This window comes from Canis lupus, chromosome 24 (genome assembly GCF_003254725.2).
Source record: "Canis lupus dingo isolate Sandy chromosome 24, ASM325472v2, whole genome shotgun sequence".
Lineage (NCBI taxonomy): Eukaryota > Metazoa > Chordata > Mammalia > Carnivora > Canidae > Canis > Canis lupus.
This window is the reverse complement of record NC_064266.1, coordinates 43,383,608-43,390,839: the sequence shown is the minus strand read 5'-3', so window position 1 is coordinate 43,390,839 and position 7,232 is coordinate 43,383,608.

Below are 7,232 nucleotides of genomic sequence, written 5' to 3'. Positions count from 1 at the left end.
CGGACAGGAACTTAAAATAACTATGATTAGCATGTTAAAGTCTCTAGGGAAAGTAAGGACACCGTGAGTCATCCTGTGGGTAATTTCAACAAAGGAGTTGGAGCTACAAGAGAAAAATCAAAAGGAAATGCTAAAAATAAAAACCTAGGGACATCTGAGTGACTCAGTGGTTGAGTGTCTGCCTTCAGCTCAGGGCGTGATCCTAGAGTTCTAGGATCAAGTCCCACATTGAGCCCCACTCAGGGAGCCTGCTTCTCCCTCTGCCTATGTCCCTGCCTCTCTCTGTGTGTCTCTCAATAAATAAATGAAATACTAAAAAAAAAAAGAAAAAGAAAAACCTATTAGCAAAGATAAAGCATGACTTTGACAGCCTCATTAGTAAACTTAACACAGGTAATAAAATTGAAGATAGGTCAAAAGAAATTATTCAGATTGAAACTCAAACAGGAAAAGAGTTTTTTTTATTAAAGGAGAAGCAGAGCATTCAAGAATTGTGGGACAATAGTAAATGGTGTAACAGAATGTAATTGGATTTTCAGGACAAGAAAGAATGAGGCAGAAAAAAAGGATTTGAAGAAATAATCCTCTAAATGACATTTATAGAAAACTCTACCTAACTACACAAGGAACATTCACCAGGATAAACCATATTCTAGACCATGAAACTAATGTTAAGATTTTAAAATACTTAAAATAATTGAATTTATACAATAAGCATTTTCTAAAATTAATGATAGACACCAAATCACAGATCCAAGAAGCTCAGAGAACATCAACCAGGGTAAGTTAAACAAAAACACTCAGGCTACCCGATAAGCACTGCTGAAAATGAAGAAGGAAGGACAAGGAGAAAAATCAGAGGTAAGCAGGCGGGGGGAAATGCATTACATACAGAGGAATAAAGATATGAATTATGTCAGAATTCTCATGAGAAACTATACAAGCCAAAAAACAATAGAAATGATGTCTTTAAAGTGCTAAAAGGAAAAAATGATCGACTCAAGATTTCCAGCTTGTGGACCATATATAGCCTGCTGTCCATTTTTGTAAATACAGTTGTATTGAATTTATAAAATTCAGATATGTATTGTCGATGGCCACTTTCACACTACAATGGCAGAGTCAAGAAGTTGTGACAAAACCCACATGGTCTGTAAAACCTAAAAGTGTTATTACAGGACTTTTTACAGAGTTTGCCAACTCCTGTTCTAAAGGATAACTGACTTTCAAAAGAGTAGTAGCAAAAGCAAAAGCTGTAGCAAGCTGTAGCTATATGCTTATGGCATATGCAAGAGTAGAATATATGGCACCCATGGCACAGAGCATTAGAGGGAAGAATTATTAGCATATTGTTGTAAGTTTCTTAGACTAGACATAAAGCAGTATCCTATTATTTGAAGTGAGAATTTTTAATTAAAGATTCATATTATAAAACCTAGGGCAACCACTAAAAATGTTTAAAGAGATATAAACAATAAGCCAATAGTGAAGAATCATAAACAGAAGGAGGGAAATAATAATGAGCAGAAATTATTGAAATTGTTAGCAGAAAAAATAATAGAGAAAATAAATAAAACCCAAAGCTGCTTCTTTGAAAAAAGATAAATAAAACTGATAAAACTTTAATCAGACTAACCAAGAAAAAAGAGAATAACAGAAATGATCAATTTTAGGAATGCAACATCAGACATCACATCACAAAGATTCAGAAATAGTAAGATAATATTACAATCATCTCTATGCCCCCAAATTTGACAACTTAAATGAAATAGAGAAGTTCCTTGAAAGACACAAAATATCAAAGCTCACTCAAGAAGAAATAAATAAGCTGAATACTTCTTTTATCTTTTAAAGAAATTAAATGCATAGTTAAAACCTTCCAAAAAATAAAGTTCCAGACCCAGGTGGCTTCACTGGTGAATTCCACCAAATATTTAAGAAAGAAATAATACAAATTTCACACATATTTCTCCTGGAATACAAAAGAGGAGGGAATACTTCCAAACTCATTTTATGAGACCAGCATTCATCCTGATGCCAAAATCACACAAAAACATTACAACAAAAATACAGGTCAGTAGCCTTCATGAATATAGATAAAATCCTTAACAAAATATGAGCAAATCAAATCCAACAATATATAAGAAGGATAATTCATCACAGCCAAGTAGGATTTATCTTAGGAATGCAAGGCTGGTTCAACATTCAAAAGTCAATCAGTGTGATTCACCATGTCAGTAGGCTAAAGAAGAAAACTCATATCATCATCACAAGAGATACCAAAAAAAGCATTTTATTTTTTTTTTTTTCAAAAAAAGCATTTTAGACACACACATTCATGATAAAAACTTTCAGAAAGCAAGGGCTTACAACCTACAACAAACATCACATATAATGATGAAAGACTGCTTTTCCCCAAGATTAAGATCAAGAACAAAGCAAAGATACTGGCTCTCCTCCCTCCTACTCAATATTGCACTAATGCACTAAGTCAAAGAGGCAAAAAAATCCATCCACATTGAAAAGGAAGGAATAAAACTATCTTTATGCATAGACTCCATGATTGTCTACATATAAAATTCCAAAGTATCTATTCAAAAGCTACTACACAGGGGCACCTGGGTGGCTCAGCGGTTGAATGTCTGCCTTTGGCTCAGGATGTGATCCTGGGGTCCTGGGATGGAGTCCTGCATCGGGCTCCCCACAGAGAGCCTGTTTCTCCCTCTGCCTGTGTCTCTGTCTCTGCCTCTCTCTCTCTCTCACACACACACAAATAAAATCTTAAAAAATAAAAGAAAAAGAAAAAGCTACTACACCTAAAAACTGAATTTAGCAAGGTCAGAGAATACAAAGTCCACATACAAAAGTTAAGTATATTTCTACATACTAACAATGAACAGTTGAAAATTTAAATTTTCAGGGTACCATTTACAAGAGCACAAACCCATGAATACTGAAGTATGAACCTGAAAAAAAAAATACATGTGTACTCTCTATGCTGTACACCAAAAACCAGTGATGAAAGAAATCAAAGACCTAACTAGACAGAGAGATATGTCATGTTGATGGTTTAGAAGACAATTTTGTTAAGGCGCCAATTCTTCCAAAACCAACCCCTATAATCAACACAATTCCAATCAAAACCTGAGCAGGATTTTTTTTGGTAGAAATTGTTAATTCAATTCTAAAATGTATATGCAAAGGCAAAGGGAGATTAACGGAAACAGTTTTGAAAAGGAAGAAAAGGAAGAATAAGGTTAGAATAAAATAACATATGTTAGAGAATAGAATCAAACTACCTGATTTCCAATCTTACTATAAGGCTACCGGCTAATGTAGTCAAGATAGTGGAGAAATAATTGGAGAAAAGGTAGATAGATGGGAAAATGGAATAGAATAGAAAGTCCAGAAATACACCTACCCATTTGGGTCAATTAATTTCCAATAAAGGTGCAAAGAAAAATAAATGGAGACAGGACACTTTTGTCAATAAATGTTATAGGAACAATTAGCTATCCATCAAAAAAACCCGAAATGTATCTCCTACCATATTAAAGAAAACTCACTCAAAATAGATCCGATCTAAATGTAAAACTCAAACTATTAAAAAAAACTCTAGGAAAACACATAGAAGAAAATCTTTGTGATCTTGGATTAGACAAATATTTTGTAGGCATGGACCCAGAAGTACAATCTATAAAAGAAAAAAAAAAACGATAAAGTATACTTCACAATTAACAATTTATGCATTTCAAAGGGCACCATTAATAGGAATGCTCAGAATGGGAGAGAATATTTGCCAGTCGCATATTAAGGAAAGGGCTTATATCCAGAATACATAAAGAACGCTCAGAGCTCAATAAAAAGAAAGCAAACCACCCAAATAAAGAAATGGGCCCAGATCTAAACAGATACCTCATGAAAGGAAACAGATGGATCCTAGATAAACCCATGAGAAAGTGCTAAGCCTCGTTAGTTATCAGAGAAACACAAGTTAAAACTCCGGGCTCCTTTCCCTCGGTTAAATGGAGAGCTTGCAGGCATCGAAGTGGTGTCGGAGACACACCAGCACCCAACAGAGACGTTCTCTTTGGTGGAACATATGCCATGAGATTTCATGCCTGGTCTACACAGCAGCTGGGAAAAGACTTTTTTTTTGGGTGGGGGGGGGAGACTTTTGAACTGCTGCCTCCACTCTGGGCTCTCCTCCTGCCCTCTCCCAAGCAGCTGTCAAACGAATGGCTGATAATGAATAGACACCCTCTGGCCTTCCTGGGCATGCTTTTCTGTTTTTCGTGGTTTTCCATTATAGGAAGATGTTTTATGTGGGAATCCGGAAAAAAAGAGAGGAAAGAAACCTGCGCCCCAGGAGTCTGGAAGTTGTGGGGTGTCTGTTCTTCTCAAGATCGGCAGTTATGTCTCACACCTCCTTCCCATGTGCTTCAGGTGCTTTATGAATGAACAATCTGACCCAGAGGGGACAGGGACTTGCCAGGGGCACACGGGAGTCAGGACTCCCGACTCCCCTCCTCACTGCAGCTGACATTATCCAATGACCACCTTGTGCCACACACTGGGTTATGGCTTTGCCCGTCTTCTTTATCCAGAGTAGCCCTCCGAGAAACACAAATTCGGCTCAGGGTGGCACACTAGCCTACTAGCAGGGGCCCGTGGGACCCGTGTCCATCCTGGGGCAGAGCTCCCCGCAAGAGGCAGGCCCACCAGTGCTATTTCTCTCGGGCCCCTGCCCCACGGTGACATCTCTGGTAGAGACCGTGGAAATCCATCCTCTGCTCTGCTTCCCAACAAACCACCACGGCCTTGAAGACACAGCAGCCACCAGTGGATTTACCTGGGGCACAGGGGCAGGCCGCCCAGTGCCACCTTGGGGACCAGCTTCCAAGGAAATGCCTGCTGGTCTTGGGGGTCTGCAGGTGGGTGGGTCCTGGCACGCAGAGGCCTCCCCGCTTCCCCTCCATGGCCAGGCCCGGGGTCTGGTCATGTGGCCCCAGAAACACCTTCCATCGCCCTTCCACTGTAGCCAGTAGGCCACAAATGAACGTCAGAGAGATGAGAAATGTGGAGAAGGTACGGGAAGGATGGGTCCCTCACAGCCCTCCGCGACACTGGGGCTACCCTCCCCGCCACGGCCCCTCGGCCTCGGCCAGCAGCTCCCGTAAGGAGGCCCGGGCCGCGAAGGGCAGGCTCTGCACCCAGATCCAGGCCTTCGCCCGGAGGTCGGGTGTTAGTGTGTTGAAGTGTCTGCTAAAACCAATGGCACGTTTCTTAATTTCCTGGAGCTTTGGGGATAACGGACCAGGAAAAAAAAAAATCAGCCTCCGATTCATGGTCTCACCACCTTCTGCAAACGAAAAAGCTGAAGGAGTGTCTGTGGCTGATAAATGCCGAGTGGCTTACATCAAAGCCCTCGTTCCCCACGACAAAGGACGGCGCAGCTCCCAAGGGACTGGGAGGTTTCAACCCAAGCACCCCGCCCGCCAGAGGCCACGCAACCTCAGCTGCGGTGAACCCAAGAGTTGGCCGCCTTGAACCCCGGGTGGGAAGGAAGACTCTTGGAGTGGGAGTGGGGGTGGGGAAGAAGGGGGAGGAAGGAACCGTATCTTGTCCATCCTTTTTCTTTTGGGGCATTTTGCACCATGACCACCATCCCGCACCCATTTACCTTGGCTTTGAAGGATTGGGACATTCTACAGTACAGGCTATAAATCCTTTTTTTAAGCTTAGCAGGAGCCAAATATAACAGGTATCTGTCCCGGCCTGTTTAAGAAGGAAAAACCCCAGCTAAGCACATAAATAACCCCCCACTGCGTTTTATCATATAAACACGGCCAAACACAGGTTCTTACTGTTATCTCATTAAGCCCATTAAATATGTAGGAAAGAAAATGCCTTCACATCTTGGGTCTGGTTTAAACTATCAGGGAACAGATTAGAGTTAATTAATGCCGTGAACTCTGAAACCGCCAGCCGGGAGGCTCCCATCGGAATCCACACCTGTCACAGCCGCGATTTAGAAAATCTAAGTGGACACGGATGCGTGCCCCCTCCCATCCCCGCATCCCCCAACGCTAGAACCCTGAGCGCCTAATCTGTAACTCCCGAATCTGGATCAAGAGATAACCCCACCCCGGAGATAGCAAGTCGGTGGACTCCAAGCAGAAACTGTGCAAAGGTCTCTTGCCGGCGCTCAGGAAATTGCCATGGGTTCCAGGCCGCAAGGCGAGACTGCTAAGTTGCTTCTGGCAAGTTGGAAAGAGCTTATCAATTATTCATGCAACTGGATAAACAGGGATTTTATCTTGTAGCATGAATCAAGAGATAAAAATTCCATTTCAAGAGGGAGGGTGTAGACGAAACCCTGAATGTTAATTGTGAACTGAAAAAAAAAAGAAAGAAAGAAGGAAAGAAAACAGAAGTACAGGCCTCGTGCCTTGGTCGTGCCATGAGCACTTGTAGGATCCTCGGCCCCCAAATTTGTCTTTGACCTTGAATGCGGCTCACCTCCTCCCGGACGCCGCACCAAGCCTCTCTATTGACTGGTTGTTGATGGGGGGGAGGAGGGGGCACCTTTGGATGGATTTTTAAACTCCCAAACAACACCACCTGTCAGGTATTTCTATTTAAAATCAATCTGCTGCCTCCAGACCGAAATCGGAAGCAGAGGGAAGTTTGCTGCCTCCCAGGTAAGGTGAAAGGTTCAGACAAAACAAAACACCGCAAAGCCAAGGCGCAGGGGGATCTGCATCAAAAAAGAATGACTGCTTTCAGCAGTCTCCCCGCCCCCCCAAGCCCCATGACCTAGCACTTGCCCGGTCCTTAAAGGCTGGTGAATTAGCCCGGAAGACGAAATTGGGGAATTGGAGGTTTTAGTTAGACATTCACATTATTAAATTTGACGACAGATTGGAGAAAAATATGCGTAAGTGGAGAAAAAAGTCATAATGGCATCAGGGCTTGTCCTCAGGTGGGAATGCGCGTGACTTTCATTTGCAGCCTTTCTCTCTGCATTTTCCAAAGAGTGTATTAGGAGCACTGTTAATTTTATAATGGGAGAGAAATAATAAACTTTGTGCTTTCTAAATGTATTAGATATATTAGCTAATAAATTAGCTCTATTAGGTGCTTTTCATAATGGGAAGAGAACAGTAAAGTTTATTGCTGGAAAAAAAAATCAACAGTCGGAAGCCATGCATGTGGCCTTCTTTTTTTAT